General features: G+C 44.6%; 1 protein-coding gene across 1 annotated transcript in view; it reads right to left on the bottom strand.

Moving 5' to 3' along the window:
* EFCC1 (EF-hand and coiled-coil domain containing 1) overlaps positions 1-12,447 on the bottom strand; it is a 75,639-nt gene that overhangs the window by 42,342 nt on the left and 20,850 nt on the right. The window lies entirely within an intron of this gene.

Below are 12,447 nucleotides of genomic sequence, written 5' to 3'. Positions count from 1 at the left end.
CTTCCCTCTCCTCGTAACCCACTTATGCACTTCTACTTCCCTTGCAAGATTTCATCTTGAGCAACCAGTCCCCAGTGACCAGAACTGTCCCACCAGTTGGCAAGCAAGTCCCTCTAGACTGTAAGCTCCTTGTGGGCAGGGAGGGCATCTACCGACTCTGTTGTTTTGTACTCTCCCGAGCACTTAGTACAGTGCTCTGCACACAATGAATATGCAATAAGTACCAATGATTGGTTAATTGGTCTGCATATTACTGATTGACTGAATAAATTCATAATCTAAGCAATAAAATGATATACTTTGTCAGAAATGCTCCTGGGCTCCTAAGAAAACCATTTTTAACGCCACAGTTTCTCCCGAAGCATTTGATGGTCTTTCTGAATCAGTCTGACAAGCACAGGGCTTGTTGGCAAATTCTGATCTTGTGGGGTGGCTTTCCTGACAAATTATCACTGGGGAAGCAGTAACATACACTCCATTCCCTCTGGACAGCAGTGGACATTGGGGAGCAGGCAGTCGTGACTTTCAAAGTATTTTTTTTTCTATATTAGAGCTCTTTTCTTGGGGGATTGCCTACATGGAACCACCACCTGCACCACCTTCCTTCTCCCTGGCTCTTCCTTCTCCCTGCTTTGCCAGTGCTCAGGGGTAAAAGAGCTGTTGCTCTCCATGGGATGGCCTGTCTTAGTCCCTGTAGGGTTAAGCTCCTGTGTATGCTTTGCCAGAAAACAGGGCATTTTCCATGTGAATTTCAGACAATATTTTAGGTGGAAGAGTCATTTTAGGAGCAGATAATCTCAGTGGCAGACTGGAACTGAACAGTCAGGACTGCAGATTTGATTGATTCTAGCAACATTCTCTGGAAGGATCAGACTTCCAAGTTCATTCTCCCCTAACAGGCCTCATACTGCAATCTGATCTGGTTTCTGTGATAATTGAACATGGTGGAGTAACTCACAGTGCAATGACTCTGTACTGCATTAATCCAAGACAGGAAAGTACATGATTTCCTTCAAAGTTACAATAAACGCTCAGGATGTGAGCTGCTTTGATTTCATAGATACCTTGAAAGGAGAAACTTATACTATCGCCAAAAAAAATTCATACTAATGTTGTTACAAGACTCTATCCAGATTAAACTCTAAACAGGTGAGTATTAAATATTTCTGAATGAATATAGTCATGCCCCAGGTTACACCAACCAACAATATGTGCCACCCAGGGATACATCCTGAGCTATTTGCTGAATTATCCTGGCACATATAAGCCCTGCAGATAAGTCAATTCCCACCCAGCTCCTTCCTTGCCCTCCTCAGTTCCCAGCAGTTTTATTGCCCCTCCTACCCCTCAAATCTGCCTCCCCACTACTTCCCCAGTCTTACCCCAACTCAGTATTTTTTTAAAGTAATCCTAATTATGAGTGCCACTCAGCAATCACTGCTATCTCCGCCTTTTCCTATCCATACCTTGCTGCCCTGGACAAGCTGTGGGAACCGGGACAGGGGTAAGATTAGTGTGCCTGGGTTTGGGGAGAGAATGTGGTCCCCTTTCTAGATACTGTCCCTGATGCTACCATCTGTCTTTCTGTCTTCATTTCCATGGCAGGGAGATGGGGTGACAAGGAGGAGGGAGAGGAGATGACGGGGGGGGGAGGGGGGGAGGTGTCCTCAGCTGCACTCACTATGGTTAATTTAAAAGCCAACAATACTGGAGAGCAGGGGGTGACAAACTATTAAGAAGAAACCTATAACACACCTGAAGGCATTTAAAATCTGAGCAGGAGAGAGAGGGATGGAGGGAAGGAGTGTGTGAGAGAGAGAGAGAGGATCATGAACTCCTAGACAGCAGGGATCATGTTTACCAACTCTTTTGTACTCTCCCAAGTGCTTAGAACAGTGCGCTGCACACAGTAGGGTTCAATAAATACCGTTGATGGATTAACGGAAAGCAGCATGGCCTAGTCTGAAAGAGCATGGGCCTGGGAGTCAGAGGACCTGGTTCTAATCCTGGCTCTGCCACTTGTCTGCTGGGTGACCTTGGGCAAGTCACTTCACTTCTCTGTGCCTCAGTTACCTCCTCTGTAAAATGGGAATTAAGACTGTGAGCCCCATGTAGGACATGGACTGTGTTCAACCTGCTTGTTTTGTATCTATCTCGGTGCTTAGTATGGGCTCTAGTACACAGTAAGCGATTAAGAAATACCATTAAAAAAATTGAATTTGAGGGTCGGGAGGGAAGATGGAAAATCTGCTCGTTATAGGGAGGTTGGAGGAAAGAGCTGGGAGGGATTTACTGTTTAATTTTTAGTACTTGCCATTGTTTTTACGAGATGTTCTTCCCCTTGACGCTGTTTATTGCCATTGTTCTTGTCTGTCCGTCTCCCCCGATTAGACTGTAAGCCTGTCAAACGGCAGGGACTGTCTCTATCTGTTGCCGACTTGTTCATCCCAAGCGCTTAGTACAGTGCTCTGCACATAGTAAGCGCTCAATAAATACTATTGAATGAATGAATGAATACTTCTCTGTAGTGTTCGGCGATCGTGCTAGGACTGGTTCTGAAATGAAACAATTTACTGCCTGTAACCCTATGGGCAAATGTACCCCATGATTCAATCACAATTTCAAGGAACATAACCTTTAACTCAGCTCTAAGAACTTGGTGCTATTAAGGATCTACCACATTTGTCAATATGGCATATTCTTAGGCAGATTTTATTTGATAATCTCTCCAGAAGTGCCAACACCTTGTTAGTCAACCTCTAGATACTGGGTAATCTTAATCTGAAATACAAAATGTTATGTTTCCTTCTGAGACCTGGAGAAAGTGGTAAATACCTTGGGACAAAACAGGATACAGAATCAGTCATAGAGACCCTTGGTAGGAGGGAGGGATGCTGTTTATGAATTGAAACAGCTGTGCACTGATCTGTCTGACAGATTCTTGAGAGCCCATTTGGAGTATGCTGGAATCTGGTTTGCATCAGCCTGATTTCACCAAGTTTCACTTGCCATTGCCAGAATTAGGAAAATTGGGCCAATTAAAACAGTTCACTTCACATCCGCTTGCTCCTCCGAGGAAAAGACATCTGCGCAAGCAGGGCATGAAGTCGGAAGAAGGTGATGCCAGCTACAAGTTAGGGTCTTCCCTTTGGCTCTAAAATGCAAATAAACCCATATTCCCCCAAAGGAAGGCTTCAGCTGCTAAAAACTTCAAGAAATTTTTTTTCCCTATCAGAAGTATTGTCTCACAGAAAACCACCCCACAATCCCACATTCCCCTGTGTAGAAGCACCTCTCCTCAGCAAAAAGATGTGGGGAGCAAGACTGTTTTACATCTATCGATCCAGATTGGAAGCTTGGACTTTTTTAAATGCAGTTCTGACTTCAGAAGTGGGGTATTTTGTCAGTGTAAGAAACATAAAGGCAAAGGATTACTGAGTCACTGTCAAACCACTGCTTGCTTTGTTGCTTTATAGGACCCCACTGGATCAGAGGTCAGGTCCTAAGGAACATTATTACTGTTGAGGGAACAACTCAGGTTCTGACTACCCAGCAGCTCCATGGACACACGCAAAAGTAAGTTTCTGCAAATCACTTTTAAAGACCTGTCTATATTCCACAGAAAATTATTTTCAAGTGACACTGCCTACAATGCCATGCTTGAGGCTAGCCTGACATTGAGAGTCTGAGCAGGTCACCTTACTTTGACCCTTGTTCTATATAACTGTTTACTGTTAAGTTTTTTTTTCCATGATATTTAAGTGATTACTATGTGCCAGGTAGTGTACAGTGGGGTAGATACAAGCTAATCAGGCTGGACACAGTCCATGTCCCACATGGGGCTCAAGGTCTTAATCCCCATTTTACAGATGAGGTAACTGAGGCACAGAGAAGTGAAGTGACTTCCCCAAGGTCCCACAGAAGACAAATGGCACAACCAGGATTAGAACACACATCCTTCTGATTCCCAGGCCCATGCTCTATCTACTAGGCCTCGCTGCTTCTCTGTTAGTAGCCATAACAAAATGATCCCACTTGACACTGTGGTCCCACTTGACAGGAAAGACTCTGGGACTCTTGGTTTAAGATGGACATCTAGGCCATCTGCAGTGTATACTTCTCATCAGACAAAGAACTATGTTCTGCTCCTGGACAATTCTGTCATCACATTCTGAGTTCAGGCTCAAATCCCATTTTCACCAATGAGTACTTATTATCACATATAATAATAATAATAATAATAATAATGATGATGGTGGTATTTGTTAAATGCTTACTATGTGCCAAGCACTATTCTAAGTGCTGGGGTAGATAGAAGGTAATCAGGTTGTCCCTCATGAGGCTCACAGTTTTAATCCCCATTTTACAGATGAGGTAACTGAGGCACAGAGAAGTTAAGTGACTTGCCCAAAGTCACACAGTTGATAAGTGGCGGAGCCGGGATCAGAACCCACAACCTCTGACTCTCAAGCCCATGTCTTTCCACTAAGCCATGATGATGATATTTATTGAAGACTTACTCTTTGCCCTACACTGAGCTAAGTGCTGGAGTAGAAACAAGATCATCAGATTGGACATAGTCCCTGCCCCACATGGGTCTCTCAGTCTTTATCCTCATTTTACAGATGAGGAAACTGAGGCTTAGAGAAGGTCAGACAAGGAGGTTTATGGCAGAGCTAGGGCTAGAACCCAGGGTCCCCTAACTCCCAATCAGGTGCTCTTTCCTTCAGGCCATGCTGCTGCCTGCAGAAAATTCAATACAAAGGGCAATAAGGTGAGAGAATGATAGTTACAGTACCTAAAGAGGATAAAGTTTCTGACTTGAAAGTAAATTGGAAAATTCAACTGAACTTTAACTGAAGCGAAAAATTAGATGATTTCATGGTTAAGAAGGTGTGGGTGGAAACTAAGGACTGTTCACCCTTGCTCAGAAGACTCATAAGGTGACCCTCAATGTAAATGCAGCTTTGGTGTTTTCATTTTGACATTTTTATGCTCAAATTCTAAAGAGACATATAGGCAGACAGACAGAAACAGGTGCCTGCCCACATTTTCTTTACTTACACCCTGTATCGTTTTCAAGGAAAAAGAGTTCAGGAATTCTCATTAGGTCCGACTTCTGAAGGGAGGGTGGGGCTTCAAAATAAGGGTGATATAAATATTTTAAATTTCAGGAAAAACTCACTTAAAGTCACTTCCTCCAGGAAATATTCTTTGAATAATTCCCTCCACCTTCCTAGTCATACAATCCTCTCAGCCACCTCAACACACATATATTTCACCATTTGTTATTTACTGATTTATTCATTTGTACATTATTTCTTTTCTATCAACTACCAATTTCTGTGTACTGTCTCCCCTTTAGATTATTAATTCTTCTGTGCAAGAATTATCCCTTTTTTTATGGGATGTTAAGTGCTTACTATGTGCCAGGCACTGTACTAAGCACTGGGGTAGATATAAGTTTGGATACAGTCCATGTTCCACATGGGCTCACAATTTTATTCCCCTCAGATGAGATAACTGAGGCACAGAGAAGTTAAGTGACCTGCTCAAGGTCACACAGCAGAAAAGTGGCAGAGCTGAGATTAGACACCAGGTCTTCTGACTCCCAAGCCCTTACTTTTTTCCACTAGGTCATGCTGCTTCCTAATATTCCTTTTGTATGTTGACCAAGTCCCTTTTTAAGCCTCGAAGTTACCGAGACCTGAGGAAATATTTTTCTTCTACTTTGTGTTGTGCTTGGGATGTTGTTCACGGGTAGAAAGCACAGATGTTAACGGTTAGAAACTAAAGAGACAGGCCACTTCCTCTGTTTACAGTATCATAAACCAAAACTGGGACCATATATGTTGGACTGGAAGAACCTACAGCTTCCAACAGGATTTATGAAAGAAAACACGTTTGGATCCTTAAACTACTCTTCCAATACCTCACAAATCAAGGAAGAGGCACTGAGCATATACATGGGATTTTGAGAGCTGTAAACATTTTGGAAATGGGCCACTTTAGTCATGTTAACTTGGCAAATTTATTCTTTTCTCACCAGTAGAAGCTGGCCTTGTGTGTCTTAAATGGTCTGAATCACACAGACAGAACTGCTCTTTTGACGAAATCACCTAGACAAAACAGTACATGCTCAGGATCTGAAATAATTCAGATTGAAGACAAGGATCTTAATCAGATTAGAAAATATGCCATTAAATTGAAGCTGGTGGAATTTTTTTTACGGTAGGGTGATTTTGTTTCAAAAACTATGATCACCTCTTGATTATTTGTGGGCCAAATACTTGGTGGCAGATTATCCATGCCCTTTCCTTCTTTTGTCTGTTTGCCTTTGGGTCTTTCTATGACTTGTTTGGTACCTACACCAGAATATGGGCAAATAAAAGCAAGTGAAACTCAAACCTGTCAATTTTGCTACTTGTTTTGGCTTCCTCTACTTGCGCAGCTGTGTGACCTTGGGAAAATCACTTAACTTTTTGTGCCTCATGTTCTCTATCTGTAAAATGAGGATATAATACCTGTTCTCCACACCTTTTGGATTATGAGCCCTGTGTGGGTCACGGCGTTCGATCAGATTGTCTTGAATCTAACCCAGGATTAGCACATTCCTTGGCACAAATTAAGCCCCTAATAAATACCATCATTATTATTCTTTTATGTGCTTTCTTACTGCAATTTTAACTTCCTCTGGTTTATCCTCTGTGGAGGTAATGAACAGAACGTCAGTGTCCTTCCCCTAAAAAATATCAATCGATGGAATTTATTGAGTGCTTACTATTTGCAGAGCACTGTAGCCCTTAATTTACTTAATAATGTCAGTATTTGTTAAGCTCTTACTATGTGCAGAGCACTGTTCTAAGTGCTGGGGGAGATATAGGGTAATCAGGTTGTCCCACGTGAGGCTCACAGTCTTAATCCCCATTTTACAGATGAGGTAACTGAGGCACCGAGAAGTTAAGTGACTTGCCCACAGTCACACAGCTGACAAGTGGCAGAGCTGGGATTCAAACCCATGACCTCTGACTCCCAAGCCCGGGCTCGAATCATGAAGTCATCTTCTTTAGCCTTCTCCTTTCCAGGGTCAACATCCTCTTTGGAAAATGTATTAAAAACTGGGAGATTCCAACAGGGTAGGTGCAGTGTCTCTTAGAAACTACTTCCATCTAGCCCTTGAATACTTATCAATCCTGCAGGAAGGGCCCTTACACACTCCTAATATGTAGGCTAAGTTAGAATCCACCAAACATTTTTTGTTTCTGCAGGGTGGAAAGAAGTTAGACAGATGCAGGTGAACTCAGCTTCGAGATACAAGGCAGAGACAAATCAATATCAATCTAACAATGGTATTTACTGAGCGCTTACTGTGTGTAGAGCACTGTACTAAACACTTGGGAGAGTACAGTACAGCAGAGTTGGTAGATGTGATCCCTGTCCCCATGCACATGAGATGGGGAGACACACATTAAAATAAATTACAGATGGGTAAGTACAGAAGTTTTGTGCGGCTCAGTGAAGTTGACTATCATATCAAAGTTCCCAAGGGGTACCAAACTGAGCACATAGACAATGCAGATGGAAGAGATTAGACAGGGAAGTTAAGTCTTAATCAGAAAAGGCCTCTTGGAGGAGATGTGATGTTAGTAAAGCTTTGAAGGTGGGGAGAGTAGTGGCCTGTCAGCTATGAAGCTAGAGGGAGGACATGGGCAAGGGATCAGTGGCAAGAAAGATGAGATCAAAGTACAGTGAGTAGGTTGGCATTAGAAGAGGGTTGGGTTATAATAGATCAGGGACTTAAGGAAGAAGGAGGAAATCTGATTGCTTTAAAATCAATCAATCATATATTGAGCACTTACTGTGTGCACTGCACTGTGCTAAGCACTTGGGAGAATACAATATAACAGAGTTGGTAAACCTGTTCCCTGCTCACAGTAAGCTTACAGTCTAGAGGGGGAGACAGACATCAATACAAATAAATAAATTACAGATATGTACATAAATGCTGTAGGGATGAGGGAGGGGTGAATAAAGGGAGCAAATCCAAGTGCAAGAGCAACACAGAAGGGAGTGGTAGAAGAGGAAATGAGGGCTTGGTCAGGAAAGGCCTCTTGGAGGAAAAATGATTTTAAATAAGGCTTTGAAGGTGGGGAGAGGGATAGTCTGTTGGATATGGAGACGGTGGGAGTTCCAGGCCACAGGCAGGACATAGGTGTGGGGTCAGCGGCGAGATAGATGAGATCGACCTGCCGTGAGTGGGTTGGCATTAGAAGAGAGAAGTAGGCGGGCTGGGTTATAGTAGGAAATCAGAGAGGTACGGTAGGAGGGGGCAAGGTAATTGAGTGCTTTAAAGCTAATGGTAATGAGTTTGTTTGATGTGGAAGTGGATGGGTAACCACTGGAGGTTCTTGAGGAGTTGAGAAACATGGATTGAATGGATTTGTAAAAAAAAAAAAAAAAGATCCGGGCAGCAGAGTTAAAGCCGACAGTAAGGAGTTTCTGTTTGATGCAGAGATGGATGGGAATACTTTGGAGGTTTTTGAGAAGCAGGGAGATGTGGACTGAAAGGGTTTTTTTCTTAGAAAAATGATTCGGGCAGCAGAGTGAAGTATGAACTGGAGGGGGGAGAGACAGGAGGCAGGGAGGTCAGTGAGAAGGTTGCCGTAATCAAGGTAGGATATGATAAATGCTTGGATCAGCATGGTAGCAATATGAGTGGAGAGGAAAGGGCGAATTCTAGAAATGTTATGAAGGGAGAACCAACGGGATTTTGTGACAGACTATGTGGGTTAAATGAGAGAGAAGTGTAGATGATGAGGCCAAGGTTATGAGTTTGTGAGATATGCAGGATAATGGCCTTCTCTACAGTTAAGGGAAAGTCTGGGGAAGGGCAGGGTTTGGGTGGGAAGATGAGGCATTTTGTTTTGGGCATGTTAAATTCGAGGTGCCCGCAGGACAGCCAGTTAGAGGTAATGTGAGACTGCAGAGAAGGAGAGAGGTCAGGGCTGGAGAAGCAGATTTGGGATTTGTGAGGGACGGTAGTTAAAACCATGGGAGCAAATGAGTTCTCCAAGAGAGTGAGATGGAGAATTCATTCATTCAATAATATTTATTGAGCACTTACTATGTGCAGAGCACTGTACTAAGCGCTTGGAATGTACAAGTTGTCAACAGACAGACAGTCCCTGCCCTTTGATGGGCTTACAGTCTAATCGGGGGAGACAGGCAGACAAGAAGAATGGCAATAAATAGAGTCAAGGGGAAGAACATCTCATAAAAACAATGGCAACTAAATAGAATCAGGGTGATGTACATCTCATTAAACAAAATAAACAAAATAAATAGGGTGATAAAGATATATACAGTCGAGCGGACAAGTACAGTGCTGAGGGGGTGGGACGGGAGAGGGGGAGGAGGAGAGGGAAAGGGGGGAGAAGAGAGTTTAGCTGTGGAGAGGTGAAGGGGGGGTAGAGGGAGCAGAGGGAAAAAGGGAGCTCAGTCTGGGAAGGCCTCTTGGAGGAGGTGAGTTTTAAATAGGGATTTGAAGAGGGGAAGAGAATTAGATTGTCAGAGGTGAGGAGGGAGGGCATTCCAGGACCGCAGGAGGACGTGGCCCAGGGGTCGACGGCGGGATAGGAGAGACTGAGGGACGGTGAGGTGGGTGGCAGAGGAGCGGAGCGTGCGGGGTGGGCAGTAGAAAGAGAGAAGGGAGGAGAGGAAGGAAGGGGCAAGGTGATGGAGCGCCTTGAAGCCCAGAGTGAGGAGTTTTTGTTTGGAGCAGAGGTTGATAGGCAACCACTGGAGGTGTTTAAGAAGGGGAGTGACATGCCCAGATCGTTTCTGCAGGAAGATGAGCCGGGCAGCAGAGTGAAGAATAGACTGGAGCGGGGCGAGAGAGGAGGAAGGGAGGTCAGAGAGAAGGCTGACACAGTAGTCTAGCCGGGATATAACGAGAGCCCGTAGCAGTAAGGTAGCCGTTTGGGTGGAGAGGAAAGGGCAGATCTTGGCGATATTGTAAAGGTGAAACCGGCAGGTCTTGGTAACGGATAGGATGTGTGGGGTGAACGAGAGAGACGAGTCAAGGATGACACCGAGACTGCGGGCCTGAGAGACGGGAAGGATGGTCGTACCATCCACGGTGATAGGGAAATCTGGGAGAGGACCGGGCTTGGGAGGGTAGATGAGGAGCTCAGTCTTGCTCATGTTGAGTTTTAGGTGGCGGGCCGACATCCAGGTGGAGACATCCTGGAGGCAGGAGGAGATGCAAGCCTGAAGGGAGGGGGAGAGGACAGGGGCAGAGATGTAGATCTGCGTGTCATCTGCGTAGAGATGGTAGTCAAAGCCATGAGAGCGAATGAGTTCACCAAGGGAGTGAGTGTAAATGGAGAACAGAAGAGGGTCAAGAACTGACCCTTGAGGAACTCACTGACCCTTGAAGAGAAGGGGTCTCTCACAGAGGATGGAAGAGGAGTGTGAAGAAGCAGCCAGAGAACTAGGAAGAGATCCAGGAAAGCATAGTGTCAGTGAAGCCAAGGTTATATAGTGCTTAAATTAAAACCCTGAACTTCCCTGTGCCTCAATTACCTCACCTGCAAAATGGAAATTAAGACTGTGAGCCCTATATGGGACAGGAACTGTGTCTGACTTATCTTGTATCTTAATATCTTGTATCTTGTATCTTGTATCCCCTTCTTAAACAACTCCAGTGGTTGCCTATCGACCTCCGCTCCAAACAAAAACTCCTCACTCTAGGCTTCAAGGCTCTCCATCACCTTGCCCCTTCCTACCTCTCCTCCCTTCTCTCTTTCTACCGCCCACCCCGCACGCTCCGCTCCTCTGCCACCCACCTCCTCACCGTCCCTCGGTCTCGCCTATCCCGCCGTCGACCCCTGGGTCACGTCCTCCCGCGGTCCTGGAACGCCCTCCCTCCTCACCTCCGCCAAACTGATTCTCTTTCCCTCTTCAAAACCCTACTTAAAAATCACCTCCTCCAAGAGGCGTTCCCAGACTGAGCTCCTCTTCCCCCTCTACTCCCTCTGCCATCCCCCCTTTACCTCTCCGCAGCTAAAGCCTCATTTTCCCCTTTTCCCTCTGCTCCTCCACCTCTCCCTTCCCATCCCCACAGCACTGTACTCGTCTGCTCAACTGTATATATTTTCGTTACCCTATTTATTTTGTTAATGAATTGTACATCGCCTTGATTCTATTCTTCCCCTTGACGCTGTTTATTGCCATTGTTCTTGTCTGTCCGTCTCCCCCGATTAGACTGTAAGCCCGTCAAACGGCAGGGACTGTCTCTATCTGTTGCCGACTTGTTCATCCCAAGCGCTTAGTACAGTGCTCTGCACATAGTAAGCGCTCAATAAATACTATTGAATGAATGAATGAAAGTATCTACCCCAGCGCTTAGAACGGAGCTTGACACATAGTAAATGCTTAACAAATACCCTAATTATTATTATTATTATTAGATATTTTTAGATATTAAGGCATTCACTTCTTGCTGGGCTGAAGCAGATATTCTGAGAACACGTCCAGCCCAAGGTGGCTGAAAGTAGAATTTTCCTAGATAAAGAGAGAAGGCACAAAAGGAGATTTGTGACCTGATGACCAAAAAAAAAAATTATCTTTAGGAATCCAAATCTGGTTTAGGGTTTCTAAAAGATGAACCAAAAGGCACAACTTCTAGGTTGGAGTTACAGTAAAAAGCATTAAACTTGCAAAGGCCTATGCCCAGTCCCCTTCCTTCCACTGCTTAGTGACAATTTTTTATCAGTCACTCTCAAATCTACCTCAGGATGTCTTTGCCACTGCTCACCAAACAAAAGCCTGGTTAAAATTAGTCACCGATATTAAAACTCCATCTCTTGTCTTTAAGTGGTCCTCTTTACAGAGGATGATGGACACCTCCTGCCTCTTATTCCCTTTGAGGCAAATAGACCATAGAAAATTAAGAGCCCTGCTTTAGAATGGCAAGGGCTTTGCAGGCCCCCGCTTATTGTTCTGGAAAGTAGGCTCCTGCTTCCCACCAGAGTTTTATACATACATACACACAGACACACACAGACACACACAGACACACACAGACACACACACACACACAGAGCTGTGTTATAGTGAAATCATGGGAGAAACAGAAGAGCATTCTCCTCTCCCTCCAGATGGTGCCCCGCTTCTTACCTCACGCTTCTCCTCCACTCTGCCTGCTCCCCAGCCTTTTTGTTTCATTCAGGCTATTTTCATCATTCCTTCTGACTATTTGATTTAAGCTTCCTTTCCCCAGGTCAAGCAAAGGCGGGTGAGAAGGAAAGGATGAAAGAAGGTGACACTTTGATGGCTACTCTCTTGTGGGGGCGTTTTTCACGGTAATGGTCTTTCTTCTCCTTGCCTCTCCCACTACAGCCTTTTCATCCTCTACACAACAACCACACTCCCCTCTCCCCACCC

This window comes from Ornithorhynchus anatinus, chromosome X1 (assembly GCF_004115215.2).
Source record: "Ornithorhynchus anatinus isolate Pmale09 chromosome X1, mOrnAna1.pri.v4, whole genome shotgun sequence".
Taxonomy (NCBI): Eukaryota; Metazoa; Chordata; class Mammalia; order Monotremata; family Ornithorhynchidae; genus Ornithorhynchus; species Ornithorhynchus anatinus.
This window is presented reverse-complemented; position numbering and strand designations above follow the sequence as displayed.